Consider the following 22,937-nt stretch of genomic DNA (forward strand, 5'->3'; position numbering starts at 1 on the left):
TTGTGTGAAATATAAAATCAGCACATATAACTATATATAATATGATTAAAAGACACACATTTTGTATTGTTCTGTTGTAGTTACTGTATCAAAGGCAACTCTGTTTTAAAGTATGATTCCATTATCTCTACTTCTGTGCTTGATAGAGTTAGATCTAAAGCTTTATCATTTGTAGATTTACAGCATGGAGGCAAGAGGAAACACTGTGATTAAAACATTATCAATTTAATGCCTAATAACGAGGAGAAACATATGCACTTCTCCTGCAACTATGAAAATATTTGGTGATAAAAAGGCAGGAGTGTAAGTTCCTGCCAGGAACTTACAGACAGGCCAGGACATTAAGTAATCATGCATACGAACAATTTTTTCACTTCTTGGCTTTAGCTACTTTTAAATGGAAGGTATAATAAACAATTATATTTTGATAAAATACCTTCTCGTCTGAACAGTTCTGTTTGAACTGTTCATCTCTCTATGATCCCTTGTAACCAAGATTAGTTTTGTTCTAGTAAGAAAATCTTTGCTGTCAGGGTAAGGTATTCTGGTTGGTCTGTTCCCACATGGAAGAAGGGTAAAGGCTCAGGTAGACATTTGTTCCAGTAACACCTCATTTGGGAAAATGTCAGCTGAAGAAATTTAGAAGTAGCGCTTAAGCAACGCTTAGTTTGAATCCATTAGGTCCACAAAGCTGGATAAATAAGTACTTGAAAAAGCCATCACCTTTGGACCTAACTATAAATAATAGAGAGTATGATCAAATTCCAAATAAAAAGACTTAAGATATTCATTGGCAAAAAAAGTTTGCAAATGTGAGCAATCGACTGATCAATATAATTTTTCCCAATATTCACAGAATTTTAGGGAAATAAGATCGATAGCATTGTTAGGAACAATAAGGTTTCCTTCTTACAAGTAGGCACCCATAGATATAAGCCTGTATAAAGATTGCAGCATTAACTATTAAATTTAGAGGATACTACATGCTTCAGCAGCACGTATACTCAAATTACAATACAGAGATTAACATGGCACTTGCACAAGGATAATAAGAAAATTTGAGAAATATTCCATATTTTTCATTCTTCAGATGCAAGAAATGAAAAAAGTGATTAAAAAGTTGATTACAAAATTAAAAGTGTAACAATACACGTAATTCATATAATTAAATTTAGTTTGACATCAGTGTATTAAATCACCTCAGAAAGGCGTTTACATAGCATAAACTTTACAAAACTTTTCAAATTAGACAACATTGTCATTTTATCCCAAAGAAAAATAATATTAAGACCTAGAAAAAAAGGAATCAAACTGTTTCTATATCGAATACAATCGGAAAGGACACATTAATGAACGTATATATTATAAAATAATATAGAATTCAATGCATATCTAGGAGAAAATAAATTATGAACATTATACAAACATAGAATATAGAATATTTTAAAATATACTTTTTCAGAGAAGCACCAGAAATATTTTAGTTTCTTTACTACTCATTTCAACAGGTATATTAAAATTATTTCTTATTAAAAAATCACAAACTCTGAAGAAATTATTATACATGTTTACAAAATCTATTGAATACATTTTTCCATCCAAGGCAGGCAATTCACTTGGAAGAATTCCGCAGAATCCATGAATTTTTACAGTAAAATATTGGTGCTGCCAGGCACTGGTGGTTCATGCCTATAATCCTAGCTAAACAGGAGACTGAGATCTGAGGATCATGGTTCAAAGCCAGCCTGGGAAGGAAAGTCTGTGGTACTCTTATCTCAAATAAACCACTAGAAAACTGGAAGTGGAGCTGTGTCTCAAGTGGTAGAGGGCTCACCTTGAGCTGAAGATCACAGGGTTAGCTCCAGGCCCAGAGTTCAAGCCCCATGACCGACCAAAAAAAAAAGATATTGTTCTTATTTGGATTGTGAAAATATTTTGTACGGACACAAAAGATGAACTTGCATTTTTGAAATTTAAGAAACTTAACCCGACCATTAGGACTTCAGTGAACAATTTGTACAGCCTTTTACAACTTCTTAGAGGTAGTGATACATACTTATGCTTTTGGCAATGTCAAAAAGAGTTTCTTCTATGTTGTTCTTCAGGCCTGGATTTATATAATGGTTCAACAGAAGGCGATCCAGCGTATCTTTGCTATCTCAATTCTCAACAGCAAGATATAAGGGTGTCAAGAGTCCTTTAGTTTGGGGAAGTGTTACTGTGGCTCAAGCGGTAGAACACTCTCCTTGAGCTGAAGAGCACAGGGACAGCACCCAAGCCCAGAGCTCAAGCCCCATGACCGACCAAAAAAAAAAAAAAAACCACAACAACAACAAAAATCAAACAAACAAAAATATTTGGGCTGGGAAAGTGGCTCAGTGGTAGAGCGCTGGCCTTGCATACATGAGGCCCAAGGTTCGATTCTTCAGCACCACATAAGCAGAAAAAAAAGCGGGAAGTGGTGCTGTGGATCAAGTGGTAGAGTGCTAGCCTTTAGCTAAAGAGAAGAGGGACAGCGTCCAGGCCCAGAGTTCAGGCCCCACGACCAGACCAAAAAAAATTTTTTTAAAAAGTCCGTTAGTTTGGCCATTGGTATCTGTATCATGATGAAGTAAGAAAGAAGCGTCTCTGGTATTATTCCACGTGTATGCACTGTTCAGGGGTGTCCAGTCATCTACAGTTATTGCATATGCCGCTTGAGACACCAACTCACTGACAATGTCTAAGTGTCCACCGTAGGCTTCTTGAAGAGGGATATACTGATCATCATCCCTACTATTCACATAAGTGGCCTTTTGAGAAAGAAGTCTCCGCACTGTAGTAAGCTGAATATTTTCGACAGCCCATTGAAGAAATATGGTTGGATGCTTCTCCAATGTTTTTTTCTTGCAAGTGATAACATTCCTTACTTTTTCATCCTGTTCCCCATATTCCTAAGAATTGCCTAACCAGAGACTTTGAGTGCCAGTGGGAATGAGATGTCCATGTATTTCCCTAATAGTTCACATTGGTTGAACTGGTCAGAAATATCTGGTGAATTTTCTGCAACTGTTTATTCACCATGATTTATTTTCTCTTTTTCCAATTTTACTATTCGAAATTATTCTAACTGGAGAGTAGGGAATTGATGGAGAGCAGAGGAAAGATATTCCTCCATATTCAAATGTACACACTGAAAATGAGGACAAGTGATGTCTTCATGTGCAGCTTATTCTAGGCATGAGAAAATAGGAAATAATGCCTTCCATATAAATGATTGGGGAAATGGCAGAGCAAAAAGTGAAATGATACAACCAAAAATATAAAAGCAAAATAAATTAGGATAATTATGGAGCAATCGTGTTATATATGAGAACCATGAAAGGGAGAGAGAAAGAAAGAGAAAAATGTGTAATGACGTTGCTAGCCACATAATCCATGCCTCTGATCAATTTGTAGAGCAAACAAAATTTTATTTTTAAAAGAGATGGAAATCGAATTTATGTATTTACTTAAAGTTAGTAAATACATTTTTAGTAGCCTACGTAAAGAGACATAACTTTACCAAACTACAGACAGTAAAATAAATCCTTGATAGTTCTAGTAACAGATCTGACTGAAATCAGTTGAATCATACTTTTCTTGTACAATGAAGGAATAAGAGGGTAGTAAAGCAGCTAGAGAAGGCAGGGAGATTGTATCTGTGACAAAACTTTGTGGAAATTGGTATTGAGGATTTCTTACTGGTGATCCACTTGCACTGGAAGCATGATTCTGAAGTATTGCTTGCCGATTCTGAACTATTGATTTGATTATTATATTCTCCAAGAAGAAAATGAGAATTGATAGTGAAGGACTACTAATACATTTTGACCTTCTCACTAAGCACTTTCAATCATCAAAATCACATGAAGACAATAGGCCTACTTTTTAGATGAAAGCAAGTGTCTTATAAAAACAAGGAATGTATGTAGTCATGCAAAGGACTTCTATTTTACCAATGCCGCATACATTTTTCTAATGTTGGGTACCAATAAATAATGGATCTATTAGAAAGCTCTTAAGGCTCCTATGTTTAATAGTGAGTTCTCTTACACTATATCATGGTATTTTTTGTGTATGGTTTTAAGAATAAATTTACATTACTAACTTGAATTTCTGACAGGACAGTATCATCACTGTACATCTTGCTGCTATACTCTCATTTTAAAATTACCATCTAAGTATGTGCATTAGATAACTATATAGGAAAAAGTAGAAGCCACACTGATGGCTTATGTCTTTAGTAGTAGTTAATCAGAAAGATGAAATCTGAGCATTGTGGTTTGAAAGCAGACCAAGAAAAAACAGTCCATTAGATTCTGATTTGAATGTAACCAGCAAAACCTAGAAATGGAGCTGTGGTACAAGCAGTAAAATGCTAGCCTTGAGAAAACTGAAACAAAAAATAAATTCTGGGACAAAGCCAGGCCCTGAGTTCAAGCCCTAGTAGTAGCACCAAACAAATAAATTAATTAATAAGGTAATTAATTAATTAAAACTAAATTAAGTGGTCACATGTGGAGAGGCAGGTAAAATGTAACATGCGTGGTAATGGTTTATGTATTATTTTGTAATAAGGCATATTATCATTTGTCCTAATCACTAATATTTTATGTGGACTTTTTGGTACAATAAACCCTGAATTTAGCATGCGTGTATATGTGTGTGTACATTTGCGAACATGTGTGTATGTGTATATGTGTGCGTGTGCTGTTGCAATGTTGCTTGCCAATGTGGACAGGGTGAGGCTGAAAAAAGCTAACTGTGTTGCAATGTTTTTATTTATCAGTGTTCTGTCATGTCATTTCAGTGGAACCAGCCTTTGTACATATTATTTGTCTAATAATAACATCATAATCAAAGCATTTACAATATTAAGTTAGAAAAAGAGACAGCTTTCAGCTCTTATTGTATGTTAGGTAAGAAGATACAGACATAATTAGTTAATAAGTTGTTGCTATAAGATGATTGTCAGTACAAAATACGTATTTGACCTCTTAAATTGGTTATACTTTTAAGATACACTCATAGAGTGATTTGGACCGACTTGACCAAACAGGTATTACTCTCTGATTATTCCTGTGAAACACAAGTTGGATAAACTCTTTCCGGATTTCTGTTGAAAATCACTTTCTTTGCAAGATTATATCTATTCTCACTAAGAGATAATCCAACCCATATTATGTTTGAATATCCCATCTTATTCATTGAAAATAAGTATTGTGGATATGCTTGTTAGATATTCCTTTCAAAAACGAACAAACAAAAAGCAAGTGTTATGTCCATATTGTGGATGCATTTGAAGGTGTTTTGTACATGCACAGGTATCTTTACTAATGGCTTTTTTGTGGGAGAAACTACGGCAACTTTAACAAATAAGGCTTTTTGAATATCTGTTCCAATATACATAACATCTCAGAGCAAGTCTTGCAATTTCTGAAAATCCTTTGAATATTTTAGTATTATTTCAGTTCATTGACTGTAGAGCTAAAATTTCTGAAATATTGTGAAGATCTGAAAAAGTAAGTGGGTATATATGCTTTTTTATGCTTCATTTTATGAAAACCCAGTTTTTATGAATGTAAATGGAATAGAATAAAAGAATTAAGTGAATTGGGTAAGCTAATTATTAGTATAATTTTGTTTTCTATTAATAGTCCATTGAATGTAGATGATGCAGTTAAATTATTTCCTCTCTATTTCAGTTAGTTTTAGAATCTTTATAGTTTTGAGTGAACTTTTAAATAAACGTCTTTTAAAATAATTAGGATTAACCTTGTGCTTTTCGTCCTACTCCCACGAAAATGAGTTATTTTTAAGTGTTAATAGTTTATCATTATGATGATCATAACGAATCATTATCATTATCATAGGGACTTAAAAATGCAGTAGTATTGATGTCTTTTTAAACCAATTGTATTCACAAGTTGGAGAGTCTTTAATTCATAATTAGGTCTTGGTGTCAATGATTTTTAACCTCTCGTTCCTAACATTAATGATAGGTAAGACTGCATTTTTGGGTATATGAAAGGTAAAATATTTATCTGGGGTCAAATGTGATTTTATATCATTCTTTCTTTAATAACATTTTAAAGTAGTACATTTCTCTCAAAATGGTGGGTATAAAAAGCAATCAAAATACTTCAAATGGTAAAAAATTTAGGTGAGCTACAATGTGGAAACGATTGCTCCAAAAGGCCTGCAGTCTGTTTCCATCAGGAATTGGGCAGGTCATTCTTTCAGTAAGACTGTGTTAACCAGAGATGGGGTCCCCAGGCAGTGCAGTGTTGAGTGAAGGCATAAAATATGATTTCTACTATTTTGAGCTAGAAATCAAGAATGTTATAGTTTAGCAGTTCCTTTCACTAGGGAAGTATAAATTGATTATGAACATGGAGTTTTCTTCTTACAGTTACTTTTTGTCTTTTTTTGTTGTTGTTGGTCATGGGGCTTGAACTCTGGGCTGGGGTGCTGTTCCTGCGCTCTTCCACTCAAGGCGAGCGCTCTACCACTTGGACCACAGTGCCACTTCCAGTTTACTAGTGGTTTATTAGAGGTAAGAGTCTCACAGTCTGTCCTGCCCAAACTGGCTTTGAACCACAATCCTCAGATCTCAGCCTCCTGAGTAGCTAGCATTATAGGCGTGAGCCACCGGTGTCCGTCTTAGTTACCTATTTTCTAACAAAGATAAAGGAAATATTATTAGAGTGTGCACAATAATTTTGGGAATTTTCCTAGAATTAGTAGACTGAGTGCTGGTATTTAGTTATAAAATAGAATGAGGTTAGTTCATATAGTGGGAATGGAACGCAGGCTAACACTTACCGTGTGTAGAATGTTGTCCTAGTAATTCCAACTCTGAAGACTTAAATATCATCATCTTAGAATTAAAAATAGAAATAGTTTCACTTTATGGGATTATTGTGAGGATTAAATTAGATACCAAAGGTAAAGTACTTGGAAAAACAATCAGAGTTTGATACTTTCTACCTTTTATTTTATCATGTGATATATTCTAATATTTTTACTGTGATTTTTATATTGTCTATTTAGGATATGCAAAGTGATGTATTGATATACATTGCGTTGTTCACTTTTCTGTCATTATGAGGAAAATACCTGCAAAGAAAATTTCTGAGAAGGCAAGTATAATATTGACTCATGGTTTAAGATCAGATGTCTCCATTGTTTTTAATTATATTTTTATTAAATAGGTGTACGAAATGTTTTCCATTCAAAGAATCAGTTTATAAATACAATGGATCTCTACATAACTTTCTCACATCCTTCCAAACCTCAACCCACTTTCGTTTTTATTAGTTTCATACTATCTGCATTGAATATTATAGCTTCACTCTCTACTTCCATAAGTCTCTTTATTTCTTCCCTTTGATTTTCCCTCACATTTTCCAAGTGGTAGCCTCCTGGTATTCATTTTGTTGGATTAAAAGTTCAATTTTATAAGAAATTACACCTGTTAAATACTCCTCTACAAATAGCATGCTTTGATTAATACTGTTTTTTAACTTGCATAAAATTCTGGCTTCTAAATACGCGTTCTTTTTGTGTCTGGCTGTGACTTCATTTATTTAACATAATTTTAGTTCTATCCATTTCTTTGCAAATGCTGTAACAGTCTTTATAATGGATGGGTGCAATCCAATTGTGTATATGTGCAACACTTTCTCCAACCATCCCTCTGCTAAAGTGCATCTGGGCTGTTTCCATAAATTCTCTACGGTGAATAGTGCAGTAGTGAACATGATTGTGAGAGTGATTTTACTCTAACCTTTTGGGAAAATTCATCACTTTTTTTCTGGGAGCAATCATCTAGCCAATTTTCCAGAATTAGCACATCCCTTCATTCATCTACATCACAACGTTTTTCAGGTCCTCAAAAACACACTACCCCCGACAGGTACCAATCAGCTAAAACCAGACTGTGCCCATATTCTTTTGTTGTTGTTATTGTTTTCTTTCCGGTCGAGGGGCCTGAACTCTGGGCCCCTCTGGTGCTGTCCCTCAGCTTTTTTGCTCAAGGCTAGCAATCTACCACAGCGTCACTTCTGGCTTTCTTCTTTTTGCTTATGTGGTGCTGAGAAATCAAACCCATGGCCTCAGGCATGCAAGGCAAGAGCTCTACCACTGAGCCACTTTCGCAGCCCCGATGTGCCCATATTCTTTTAATACATTTTTCATAATTTTCCACATAATTTAGTGAGAACCTTCTATGTACTTTCCTAATGTGGGAATGAGGTATATGACAATAGAGCAAAAGTAAAAAATATGGGATTAAATTAGCTATTATCATATTTAAAATAATTTTCAGCTCTAACTCATAGCCTCACTTAGTATCATTTTAATCTTTATTTGATTACTTCACCTATCCCCTAAATTATAACATGTGATTTAAATACAAAGGCAAAAAAGTGTGGTTTGACTTTGACACTCATGTGTGAGGATGCACAATATGGGCAAATAAAGGGATTGGAATTAATAGCCATTATCCATTTTGTTAAATGGTTTTCTCAAACTGATTCTCACAATTCATATTTCATTCAACAACAAGAAACATGTGACAATTCCCTTTGTTTTGCTCCTCATTAAACTTGTTTCCATATTATTTTATAATGAAGGATGATTTCATAAATCTACTGTAGATACAAAATATGTTAAAATATTTCTATATGTATGCATTGATATAAATATAAACACATATATTATAAAGGTTATAATGATAAATTATAACTTCTGTAACTGTACAATTTACTAAATTATTAAAAACATGGACGACTCAGGCCTGGAATCCTGGTTACTCAGGAGGCTGAGATCTGATGATCATGGTTTGAAACCATCCTGGTCAGGAAAGTCCATGAGCCTCTTATCTCCAAACAACCAACAGAAAATCAGAATTGGAACTGTGACTCATAGTAGTAGAGTGATAGCCTTGAGTGAAAAGACTCAGAGATATCACCCAGGCTCTTAGTACAAGAACTAAAATCTACCCCCAAAAAGTATTTAATTTACACTTATGTAAATAGAGTATTTCCTTCACACAAATGCACATCCATGCTCATTTGCAAGGTAACTCTGTTATGTCTGGAGTACCACATAATATTATCACTTAAGTAGAAAGTATTACAACATGGGTAAACTCTACCTCTCTCATGGATTTTTCTCCACTCAAATATTCAAATCTTGCAATTATTCCCATTATTTAAAGTCATAGCTTTTTTTCTTTAATGCACATAAGATTGGAATTTGAATTGAGTGTCTTGTGTCTCCTAAATGGTTGTTCTTACCACTTTGGCATGCCCCCAGCCCTAAATTATCCTGATTAACTTTCAGATAGAATCTTCCTTCCTACTTGTGTATGATCGTGGGCTCAGTCTACTTTATGTTATTCTTCCTGGAATTTAGAATAACAAGTGCCTGGCATTGTGTACAGATCTTTCTGTCCAGTCTGAGCTTTAACCACTATCCTCACAATAGTAGACTCCCTCGTAGTCAGGATTTTCATAAGCTTATCATAGCTATTTTTTAAAAAAATCTTTGCATTTCCTGCAGGTTCTTGAGTACTGAATTAATTGGTGTTTTCTTGGGTTTTGTTTCTTTTGAATGTATGTGTTGAGTTGTTCCTCATTTTTCCTTTTGTTTCTTTCACTCAAGTTCTTACCTATAGTGCTGAGAAACCAATTCTTCTTTCTCAAGATAGTCAAGGTGAACATTATTTATTCCAAAACAATTCCAGTAATATTTAAACACCTTCAGAAATTTCGAGAAAATGGCGGAGGAGAATCTGGTGGCTAAACAAGCTCTTGCAAAGAAAGCAGTTCTAGTGTTCCAATGAACAGACCTAGGCACACCAAGTGTGCCATCACATTACAGAGAGTTTGGGCAGAGAGGAAAAATCCAGGTAAGGAGACAGATCTGAGCATTTTCCAGCAGCCATGGCTGAGGTTGCTGTGGTGGCTGTGGTGCCATCCATAGCTGCCATAACTACAACCCAGAGAGTCTGGGACAAATGTGCCAGATGCAGCGGGCAAGCAGATTTTACTCAACACGAGCAAGAACTGACAAGGAGCAGATATCTTCATCCTGCAGATAGCAGACGAGAGGCTACCCAGGAACCCACACTCCAGCGTGAGTACAAAACTAACATCCTCACTCCTTCTCAAAGGGAGCAGAGGAGGGAAGGACACCCCTCACCCAAACACTGGAGATATCCACCTTTGATGTAGACAAAAGCCTGGCTAAGTAGCTAGATCCAACTCAGTTCTTTGATGAAAACAAAAGAGTCATTTAGCTAGTCACAAGTACCTACCCTGACCTGCCATTCTCAACTCCACCCATGGGAAAGTCACAACAACAAGGCAGAGAAAGCTAATCCCACAAAGGAGTGGCTTTCTTCACTGGGTAAACAGAGCCAGAGGCTGCCCCTCCCTACAACAGCCCTGACAATCAATTGAAACTCAGTAAAAATAAACCCTGAGAATGGCTCCAGGCTGGGCTTTGTGAATGTCTCAGAAGCTAGCCCCTCAGGGAAAAGCTACTGTTTGCTGAAAGGCCTCAACTTTACCCAGAACCCAGCCTTATTACAATAACTCCAAACTAGAGGAAACAGCCACCTCCCTCTTTTGTGATACTGAAAGCAGATCTCCCTCCCACTGAACTAGCCTGGGAGGCGATCACAAACTTCTGGGTAAACCAACAGAATTGTTTCTGCCTGCCCAAACAAACTGACTTAAGAAACCAATCAAGCCACAGAAAACCAAACACCACAAGCAAACCAGAGACTCCACCAAGAGACTGGTTACTGACACAAGGGAGATACAGGATCTTCCCATCAACCCCCCAAAAACAAAATCAAAGAAGTCTTTTTTGTATCTTTTTAAATTTTTACTTTTTAATGATAAAAATTGTTTTCATTAATCTTTTTTTCTTCCTCTTATAACTTTTATTTTAGGTGTGTGTGTGTGTGTGTGTGTGTGTGTGTGTGTGTGTGTGTGTGTGTGTGTGTGTGTGTGTGTGTGTGCTTTTTTAAAAAAAATGTTTACTGACCTGTGTGTGTGTGTGTGTGTGCTTTATAAAAAAAAAAATGTTTACTGACCTGTTGGTCTTTTTTGTTCTTTCTTTCTCATTCGTTTTACTTTTTCATCTTTTGTTCTTTTTGCATGAATTATTTGTTGTTCTGTTCACCTCCTATATACCTGTCATTGATTATAAGACCTTATCCACAATTGTGTACATTCTTAATCCAAAAACGTATCACTCAATTCAAAACCTCTTAGGATTAAATTCCTTAATAACAGTATTATTTATTTATACCTATAAATTATTTGAAGTATTTTTATTTTTTAGTTTTTCAGGTCTCCTTTCTATCCCTCCCCTCCTCTCATCCATGTTCATCTCTCAATTTTACTTCTTTAAATTTTCATTACTTTTAAGAGTTTCACTTTTTAAATTTAAATATTTGTCTTTCCATTTTTTCTTGTCTCTTTTTAAAAATTTTTTCTTCTCTCTTTTCTATCATCCTTTCCAATCCATTTCCCTCTGTGAGATTAGGACTTGGTTAATTTCACTTTCCTTTTACCTTTCCACATTCCTCTAACGCTGTTTTCCCCACCTTTCTCCCTAAACATAATAATTTCTGGTTTGTCAAATTATTCTTTGGTATTCTTAGCCCATTTAAACATAGTTGTTTAATGTTGAATGGACTGTATCTGTTGAACTAGATTGTATCTTCAAACATTTGACTATGCAATTACAGGACTTTGGTTGATGCTTGCCTTAAAATGGTGTTCTAGCACAAAACTGTCATTACTTTCATCCCAAATGGGCAGAACAAGCAAGAAAAACACAAGGAAAATGGCAAGTCCGGGTATCTCAATTCCCACTCAAGATAATCAGGTGACAGAACAGATAATGAATAATCCAGACGAGAGTTCCCAAAAAGCTCTACAAACACTACTGGTAAACATGGTGAATGAAAAGATTGAAACCCTGCAAAGGACTCAGTGTGAACGTGTTAGGGAGAGAGAGGAGGCAAACCAAAGATCTAAACAGGAAGCTCATGGGCTTGAGAAAGCTACTCAAAGATTGATACTGGAATTGCGTGAGCAGGTTGAGAATACTCAAAGAGAAATAAAGGAATTGTGTGAGCAGGCAGAGATCAGTCAAAGAGAACTAGAGAAGTTACATGAACGTGAGAAATCTAATCAAAGAGTAATACAAGAATTGCAAGAGCTGGATGAGCATAGACAAAGATCAATAGAGCCATTCATGGAATCCATAAACAGTCACCTGAAAGGAGTCAGGGAGACCACAAAGGGAATGTTGAATAGATCCCAACAGAAGGAATGGGAGTCCAAGGAAACCATAACCAATCAACTAAGTGATTTGAGAGTAAACACTGAACACCAAATTAAGGAAGTAAAGAATTTCATACAAGATCTAAAACAAAGCTCCAACAAAGAATTTGAAGCCATAACAGCCAACCAATTAAAAGGAAAAGAAATGAAAAATAAAGTAGAAAGTCTTGACATTAGGTTAGACTATGCAGAAGATTGAATCTCCAGCATTGAAGACAGCCTAGGTATTATAGAGAAAGAACATACAACTATCCAAGACAAATTCAAGAAATATGATAGATCTATTCAACACTTGGAAGACACCATCAGAAGGACTTATCTGAGGGAAATGGGTATAGAGGAGCATATAGAGACAGAAGGTAATGGTCCAGAAAATTTGTTCAACAGGATCCCAGCAGAGAACTTCCCAACACGCAAAAAGATAGGCATATTCAGATACAAGAAGCTTTTAAAACTCTAAATAGACCAGACAAGAACAAGACTTCCCATCGTCCAATTAATTATAAGCCACACAGGATCAATTCAGACCAAGGAAAAGATCCTTAACGCTGTCAAGGAGAAAAGATCAGTCACCTATAAAGGAAAACCAATTAGAATCACCTCAGATTTCTCAAAAGAGACAATTAAAGCAAGAAGAGCCTGGAATGGTGTATGCCATGCTCTAAAGACAAACAACTATCAACCAAGAATAGTGTACCCAGCTAAACTTTCAATCATAATTGAAGGTCTAATAAAAATCTTCCATAGCAAAGAAAAACAAACAATATATCTCCACCAAATCATCTCTACAAAAGATACTAAAAGATGTCCTAAACATAGAAAACCAACAAGACCACAATAAAGGCCAAGAAACCACATACAAACAGAATCCAAGAACCAGAGAAAGAATCCAGTAGGCGCAGTACCCAAGAAGGTGGATAAAATGGCAGGAGCACCCAAATACCTCTCAGTCCTCTCTCTCAATATTAGGGGATGTAACTCTCCAATTAAGTGACATGGACTGTCTAGTTGGTTTAAAATGCAAGATTCTTCTATCTTCTACCTTCAGGAATCACAACTTGCCCATAAAAATCAAACACATTTTGAAAGTGAAAGGCTGGAACAAAATCTACCAAGCAAACGGCCCCCAAAAACAGGCAGGAGTTGCAATCCTAATATCAGATAAAATAGACTTCAAATTAACATTATTGAGAAGAGATAAAGAAGGTTACTACATACTAATTAAGGGATATCTCTTTCAGGAGGATATTAAAATTCTAAATATTTGCCAAACAATAGTGCACCCAAATTTATACAAGAAATACTACTATAAATTTCACATAGATCCAACGACATTAATTGTTGGGGACTTTAACAAGCCACTATTCCCACTAAATAGATCTGTGATACTCGGCAAAAACTCAACAGAGAAACCGCAGATGTAAACAAGTGCATACATCAACTGATTTAGCAGACATCTAGCAAATATTCATCCAGCAGCATAAGAGTACACTTTTTACTCAGCAGCACATGGAACATTTTCCAAATCAAACTTGTCAAAATTCAGAAACATTGAATTCATATCTTGCATTCTATCAGACCAAAAGGGAATAAAATTAGAACTCAACACAAAAAGCCACCAAAGAAAGTCCAGTAAAAGATGGAGGCTGAAAAACACACTGTTCAAACACCAGTGGGTCATGGAAGAGCTTAGAATCGAAGTTCAAATGTTCATATTATTCAAGAAAAACTAGCACAGAGATTTTCTGCTCCTCTGGGACACAGAAAAGGCACGATTCAGAGGCAAGTATATAGCTCTGAGTTCCTATATTAACAAATTGGAGAAACCTGGAATCAAAAATTTAATGAGTTCTGACACTCCTTGAAAAAGTGAATCAAGATAAACCCCAATCAAGTTGATGGAAAGAAAGAATTAAAAATCAATCAGAATTAAATGAATTAGAATCCAAAAAAAAAAAACATATGAAGAATCAACAAAATCAGAAGGTTCTTCAAAATAATTAACAAAATTGACAGACCCTTAAAAAAGAAAAAGAAGAGAACACACCCAAATTAATAAAGTCAGAGATGAGAATGGAAACATCACTACAAAAACAACCAAGATTCAGAACATTATAAAGGAATGGTGCTCAAAACTTTATGCAAATATGTTTGAGAACTTGGCAGAAATGGACATTTTCTTGGCAAATATTGACATGCTGAAACTAAGATGAGTTAAACCATCGTAACAGGCACATATCAAGCATTGAAATAGAAAGAGCAATAAGATAACTCCCATCTAAGAAAAACCCAGGAATAGATGGTTCTACAGCAGAATTCTACAAGGCCTTCAGAGCAGAACTCACACCAATACTCCTCCAAATCATCAATGAAATTGAAAGAGAAAGTTCACTACCGAACTCTTTCTATGAAGCCATCATAACCCAAATCCCCAAACCCTCATCAAAGAAAGAGAACTATAGACCCATTTCTTTGATGAACATTGATGCAAAGCCTCTCACCAAAATTTTGGCTAATCAACTTCAACAATTCATGCAAAAAATCGTACAACATGAGAAAACAGGATTCATTTCAGGGATGCAAAGCTGCTTCAACATACACAAATCAATTAACATAATTCATCACATCAACAAGAGCAAAGATAAGAACCACATGGTTATCTCAATAGTTGCAGAAAAAGCCTTTGACAAGATCCAACACCCTTTTATGGTGAAGGTCCTGGAAAAATTAGGAATCTATGGAACATTCCTCAATACAATAAAGGTTGTGCATGACAAAACTACAGAAAGCATTATACTCAATGGTGAAAATCTAAAGCTATTCCCTCTAAACTCTGGAACGAGACAAGGAGGCCCACTCTCTACTGCTCTTCAATTCAAACATAAAGAGGAACCCAATAGGGAATGAAGAAGTATAACTTTCCCTCTTTGCAGATGACATGATCTTGTATTTAAAGAATCCACTTCCAAGTTACTCAAGGTAACTCAAAACTTGGGCAAACTAGAAGGGTATGAAATTAACCCTCAAAAACCAATGGTTTTTCTGAAGGCCTACAATGAGAAAAGTGTGGCTGAAATTAGGAAAGCACTCCATTCGTAATAGCCCCACAAAAAATAAAATACCTACGAATTAACTTAATCAAAGTAGTGAAGGACCTCTATGATGAAAACTTTAAATACCTTTAAAAGGATATCAAAACAAACTTAGAAAGTGGAAAAACTCCCATGTTCCTAGATTGGAAAGATCAAATCGTGATAATGGCAATACTTCCCAATGCTATCTACAAATTGAATGTGATACCTATCAATATTCCAACCTCATTCTTCAAGGACATAGGAAAGGCAATCCAAAAATTCATATGGAACAATAAAAGACCGTGAATAGCAAAAACGATCGTTAACAGAAAGAACAGTGTTGGAGGAAAATCAGTACCAAATTTCAAACTCTTCTACAAAGCCATAGTAAGCAAAACAGCTTGGTACTGGCACAAGAACAGACCTCAGGACAAATGGAATAGAATTGAAATGAACCTAAAGACCTACAGCCACCTAATCTTTGATAAGGGAGCTGAAAAAAATAGAATGGAAGAAAGACAGCCTCTTCAGTAAATGGTGCTCTCAAAATTGGTTAACTACTTGTAGAAAAATAAATCTAGATCCTTATATATCACCCTGTAGCAGAATCAACTCCCAGTGGATCAAAGACCTCACAATATAAAGACACTCTGAAAACATTACAGGATGGAATAGGAGAAACCCTAGATCTCCTTGGTACAGGCTGAAAATTGCTTAATAGAGACCCAGAAACACAACAAATTATAGAAAGGTTGACAAATGGAACTGCATGAAATTGCAGAGCTTCTATATGGCAAAGGACATAGCTAGCAAGATCCATAGAATGTCCACAAATTGGGAGAAGATCTTCACTAGCCATACAATGGACAAGGGTCTCATATCTAAAATATATCTGGAACTCCAAAAAATTAAATCCCCCAAAAACAAATCCTAAAAGAATCAACAGCCCAATAAATAAGTGGGCTAAAGGCTTAAAGAGAAACTACTCTGAAGAGGAAGGAAAGATGGACAATAAACACATGAAGAAATGCTAAACTTCCCTAGCTATAAAAAATGCAAATCAAAACAACATTGAGATACCACCTCACCCCAGTTAGAATGGCTATAATCAAGAACTCTAATAACAACATGCAGGAGGAGATGTGGATAGGGGAACCCTACTGCATTGTTGGTGGTAGTGTAAACTTGTTCAACCACTTTGGAAAGGGGTATGGAGGTTCCTCAAAAGATTTCATATGGAGCTCCCCTATGACCCAGGAATCACACTTTTGGGCATTTACGCAAATGATCACAAAGAAGACCACACTAAAGCTCCCAGCACAACTATGTTTATGGCAACATTATTTACCATAGCTAAGCTTGGAACCAACCCACATGCCCCTCAGTAGATGAATGGATCAATAAATTGTGGTATATATACACAATGGAATTTTTGCCTCCATCAGAAATAATGACATTGCCCCATTGTTAGGAAAATGAAAGTCTTGGAAAAAATTATATTAAGTGAATTACGCCAGGTCCAAGTACACATAGGCCCCATGGTTTCCCTTATTGGTAATAAATAGGATATGTCTGAGACAAGCAGAAAAGGTCAGATTCGTTGATGTTAGGTGAAATGTACCCCAAGATAAGCATTCAAATATTTTTTCTTTCATGCGATTGTTTCTAACCTATTTATAAGATGAATTTTTGTTGCTTTGTATGTCCCTTCCCCACAATATAGCTCCTGTTTTCACTGTATTTTATGTTGGTATAGTTTGTGGAAGGGAAAGAAAAAAAAATCTTTTAGAAAAGGATAGAGTTGGACCCATTGTAACAATGAGATGTACAAGATGTTTTGTCGAAAAATGAACTTTAAAATTTTCGCAAGGAGGGGCATAATGGGGGGAGGGGCAGGAGGGATGAGATGGAAAGTGATAGGAAGTGGAAACAAAAGAGGAGGCAACAATGCTTGATAAGAAATGTACTCATTATTTGCCCATGTAATTGAAACTCTTCTGTATGGTATTTTCAGAATAATAAAAAAAAACCTTCATACCTATTAATGGTATACGAATTCTATGTGCTTAGAAGGGTCTTTTTATTTTCACAGCCATTTTTGGCATACACAGACATATCATTGATTATATGAAGATAATAAATTTCCAGATGCTTGCCAGGAGGAGTAAAACCTATAGTTTATTTTTTTCCAGAGGCTTCCCATTTCATGAAAGAAATATGTTGCTTGATGTAGGATTTCACAAAATTATATTGCTAGGAAGAACTTAAACAATCATCTAACATTACAGAGATGAGGGAGATGAATTGATCTCTTGAATAATTTACTTTTGGGTCAAATAAGAGCAGGCTGCCCAAAAGGGAGTAGACTTTAGAGAAACATGATGAGTTGTATGTAAATAGGTGCTTAGCTGATTTTGTTAATTTGTGAACTAATACAGGGAAATAAAGTACAGCAAGGTAAAAAAAAATAAAGAACTCTGCATTGAAATACTCATTTGTGTGTGTGTGTGCACACACGTGCCTGTACACACACGTGCATGTTCATGTGCTCATGCATGCATTCATCATTCCTGCTCTAAGCATCTGTGCCCAAAGTAGTGGTCTACCACTTGAGCCACTGATGCACTTCTGGTTTTTTGGAGATAATCACATGTTTTTTCATGATTGTACTGGCTTTGAAAAGTGGTTTTCAGATCTCGGCCTCCAGAGTAGCTAGCTAAACTGATTCACCCTCTGAGTAGCTAGCTAAAATTCTGTTTGTCCTCTATGCTTCATTGCTCTTTTATTCCTTTCCTGAGGTAATCACAAACGTGTCATATAAATGTCTAATTGCTTTAAAAATACTGTTACTGTTTGGCACCAGGGGCTCCAATCTGTACTTTTAACTACTTAGGAGGCTTGAGAACAGAAACCAGGCCAAATTTTAGGGGAGTTCCTTCTCAATCTATAGCTGGGTGCATTAGATCATTTCCACCATCCTGCACTATCTAGAGACTACCATTGGAAGGACTGCAGGATCCAGGAAGCTAGACAAGTTGGTGTGCAACTCTGATGCAATTGATGATGGGAAACTTAAAAGGACAGATCAGGTGCATGTTTTTGTGGAAAGGGAACCCTTATCCTAAAATTAACCACTGACATAATGCCAGCCTAGCAAGAACAATACCCCAATTTGAAATCCTCACAATTTTCCAAAACCAAAATAAGTACATACATTGACATCCCAAAACTTAGTACAATCTATTCTTTGCTCTAATATCATCTTTATCTGATTATCATATGACATGACAGAATAGTTTCTTCATTAAACTTATGATATGTTTTAAAAGACCTAGAAAATTCTTTCTCACTTATTAAGTGCAAACAAATGGCATATTACCTCATTTCTTACATGTTTGACTGCCACTAAAAAGCCATTCAATGATTAGTATAGTAATATATTCTGATTTATTACTTTATTTTTAACAGTTGTTAAACATGTTGCTTTTCTGCTGAAGTATAAGTATTTAAATAGTGTTAACACAGGGTGCTATATGCTGAGTCCTGGGAAAGAGTGCTATGTGCTGAGTTTTTCAAAGCATGCCATGCACTGAGTCCTATACAGGGCGTGCTATGGACTCCCTCCTTCAAAGTGTGTTGTTTGCTGAGTCATCCCAAAGGCTACTATATGCTAAGTCCTTCAAAGGACAAATTGTGCTGAGTCTGTTACTTAGTGTGCTTTGTGCTGTTTTTTGAAGTATGCTGTGTGCTGAGTCATCCCAAAGGGTGCTATGTTCTGAGTCCTTGAGAGGAAGTTTTCCCCAACAATCTCTCTCAGTCTCTCAGTCTCTCTCTCTGTCTCTCTCTCTAACTGGGTCACTGTGCACGTTCTTGATATGTGGAGTGGAGAGGCTTGGAGGAGAGTCTCCTCTAGAGGTGGGGCTGAGGGGAGATTCGATCCCCTGAGCAAGCGCTAGGGTTGGCGGGGCGTGCAGAGCTGAGGTGAGGCTGTAATTCCCATGGCCTGGAAGCCTTAGGGCCCAGTCAGGGCTGATCTTTTGGGCAAGGGTAGGGGGCGGAGCCAAGGGGAAGAGGGGACTGGGCACAGGGGAGGAGGAGAGAGGGTCAGGGGCCTCAATGTGGTGTCAGCAGTGGCCAGGGTCTCACAGGGGCAGATGTACATGCACAGAGGATGTGAGGCGGCCTGCAAGAGGAGTAGAAGTAGGGAGAGAGAGCAGAGAATAGCAAGGATAGGCACGAGGGTAAGTGGCTTCACATGCTCTGTTCGTGGATCAATAGAAAAATAGCCAAAACAAGAATAAAGGAAACAAATGTACAGCCAAGAAAAATATAGTTAGAATAAAGGTAGAGGCAATAAAGGTGCAGCCAAGTATAGAGGAAGCCTTGAACCAACACCCCTTCCTGCAAGCATGCTTCCATGAAGCTTATGCTTTGTCTGGCATGATCTCTCACGCAGATTCAGCAGGAGGTGTCATGGCATTTCTTCCTTTTTTATTTTTTAATTGAAGCTCATGAATGTCTTGGTGCACAGAAGAGATAAATCTAAAGATCATCCGGAAAATGACTGGAAATATAAGAATAAGAATTGGAAGAATTGATCTGACAATGGTATTTATTATTATTACATTAATCCAATCCAGAGGATTGAGAGCCTCCACGTAATGCTGCCAAAGATTGTAAGATTTTTACATCTAAATGAGCTTTACTAACTGCTATAATTTTATCCTGTAAAGCCTCCATAACATGAGAGATATCTTTATCTCTCCAGACTCCTAACAAATGATTTTTGGTGGCATTCCGATGAAAAGAAAAGCTATATTTTAGAACAGTAACACAGATATATTTCAAACTAGCATGACATTTAACTGAGAGTTGTGTTTTTAAATTTTTAACTTCCTGACCTATAGCCAGAACCACTTCCTCCAGAGGATTTATTTTCATTTCTAACTTTTTATCTATAATTTGTTGTTCTGCTAGGGCTAATGAAACATATTTGTTTAAATCAGTAACAAAATGAGCAGTGTTTACTTCATTTACTAAGGCTGCTGTAGAAATCGCTAAAGAGCTAATTATTGTTAATAAAGCACTTATTCCTAAAATCAAGGCCGCAACAAAGTGTTTTGGCTGCAACATATTATCCAGAATTTTCAGCAATTGTAAAGCAGAATTTTTAAACCAAGGGTCATTTTATAGATCTACACGTAACATTACATATGAAGGTCTTTTTAAAATAAAAATTACAGAATATGTTTTATCCAGAGAAGAAGTAAGACAATTAGTAAAAATATAATCCTTACAGCTAATATAATAAGATTTTCCTTGATTAATAATGATTAAATTATCTAGTTTTCTAGATAAAATTCCCATAGGATAATCTACACATGCTCTTACCCCAATTGCAATACTCTTAGTTCTTTGGGCTTTTTCAGTAAAATCATGTTTGCAAAAATTCTAAACAAATACAGATGAATGCCCATTTTATTGTGAAAGAGAGTGACTCACCAAAATGGAAGCCACCCATGCTGGAGTGAGCCGTCTTTTCAGGGGTTCCCCGTGCCTATCAGGAGCATAGCCATTAAACTTTCATGAATTATGTTTTAAGTAGGCGGCATAATCATAATCGGGGTTAGCAATGGAAAAATAAAAAATACTATCTGGTGCCCCAAAGGCTTGTTAAAAGAGGCCTTTAGAAATCCACATTCTCACCATTTCAGTGAGGTAATTAATACATCCCCAAACTGATCTTTGTCATGATATTTTGTAGGCAGTTACCTAAATGTATATTCCTCTTGGGAATGAAAAAGGATTCGTTATAAGTATGAAAGCCTAATGTCATCATGCCAATTTACCACATCAATCTTTTTTAGAACTTTTTATCATTGGATTGATCAAGGGTATCAGTCAAAAAAGTTCTATAGTTTATAGGCCAACACCCGTGGAGATTTTCTCCTGATAGCGTTATGCAAATTGGAGTGGTATCTGTCATTCCTTCATAATTAATTGTTTGAGAAGTCATATGAGAATTAGAATAGTCCTCCAAACCCCCTAGCAGGTCACTATTATTTGTCATTACTTGTATTATATCCTCATCCCCCCACCCCGTCCCATAGGATGAAGAAGAGGAGGATTAGGAACATATGTCCAGTATTGTTCTCCTGAAACAGACACTGCCTGCACAGCAATAATGGCAAGCATAGCAAGAAACCTATTTTGAACAGTGATTGTCTTTCCTGTAGAAACAACAATCTCCTCCGCAGAATGGATGAGTTTCTTAATTTATTCCCGGGTGGGTGGTTGGGCTTCTTTTGTTGTCTTCGCCTGTTGAGGAGAAAGGGGAAGACTTTTGAGCTTTGGCATCGCTTTCTTCATTTGCACCTTCTCTTTTGTTTTTTATCCCTGGGTTTCTCTTATTTTTGTAGGGGACACAAGTCGGTTGCGATTCCAGATGGGTGACGCGGCTCCTGTGGAAACACACATGTATACCCTCTTCCCGAGGTGATTAATACATCAGGCCCTTTCCAGGTGCCTCTGAGCAAATCTTTCCTTTTAACTTTTGGCTGAACTTTAAATCCAATTTCGCTCCAATGTTTTTGCATAAGTGTAAGATTTTATTGATTAGTATTAAGGTGATTAATTACAAATAAAGCATGATGGTTTCTCTAGTTAATAAGTCAGCCATCATATTTCCAAATGAACGAGGACCTGGTAAATTTGTATGTCTTTTATGTGTTCAATAAATAATTTTTCTTTTCTAAGTTGAATTAATTTTTGTAACTGTTGTAACAAGTCTATAATTTTTAATTGTCCTGATAAAAGAGCTATCTCTATGGCAGGAAATAAGTTAACCATATGCTTAGAGTCTGTGTAAATGTTATGCTGCTGGCGAAATATGGTTAAAGCTAAAATTACAGCAATAATTTCTTCCTGTTGCTCTGAAATGTCAGATCCCTTTTAATAATAGGGAATGGTCTGGAATGTATACCACTGAAGTTCCATTTGAGAACCCATCAGTAAAAACTGTTAGAGCTCCTTCGAAAAGTGTTGTTACCACTAATGGAAAAATGGTTTTTACCTCTTCCACAAATTTTAATGAAGGATGTTGAGGAACATGAAATTTTATTTGTCCTGTATAATTTAATAATGCTAATTTCCAATTCTCATCATTCTGTAATAATATTTTAATTGTTTTTATTATAAGTTATAAATATATTATACATTTCTTTCTCAAGTAACTCTCAGGACCTACTCCTTGCCTTGCCAATGAGTTGGCTGCACAAATATACATAAGAAGCTATCATTCTTGTCTGACTGTGAGGCAAGTGAAGCCATTCCAGGACTCCATCTTGCCATAAACATCTTGTATAAGATGTCTTTAATATTATAATATCCCAGTCTTTATTATAGTCCAATTGGACCACTTTTGCTTGTAACTATTCTTCCACCAATGAATTTTTTCTAACATTATTGGAGT

The 22,937-nt window shown here is 36.1% G+C and overlaps 1 long non-coding RNA gene and 1 pseudogene across 1 annotated transcript in view; both read left to right on the forward strand.

Moving 5' to 3' along the window:
• Positions 1 to 22,937, forward strand: part of LOC138834474 (uncharacterized) — a 46,376-nt gene that overhangs the window by 13,176 nt on the left and 10,263 nt on the right. The window contains exon 3 of the long non-coding RNA XR_011374135.1: positions 7,075 to 7,163. This is a non-coding gene — a long non-coding RNA (uncharacterized lncRNA). The remainder of the gene's footprint in view (positions 1 to 7,074; positions 7,164 to 22,937) is intronic.
• Positions 984 to 1,080, forward strand: LOC138834485 (U6 spliceosomal RNA; annotated as a pseudogene).

This window comes from Dipodomys merriami, unplaced genomic scaffold (genome assembly GCF_024711535.1).
Source record: "Dipodomys merriami isolate MVZ:Mamm:240054 unplaced genomic scaffold, mDipMer1.0.p SCAF_216, whole genome shotgun sequence".
Lineage (NCBI taxonomy): Eukaryota > Metazoa > Chordata > Mammalia > Rodentia > Heteromyidae > Dipodomys > Dipodomys merriami.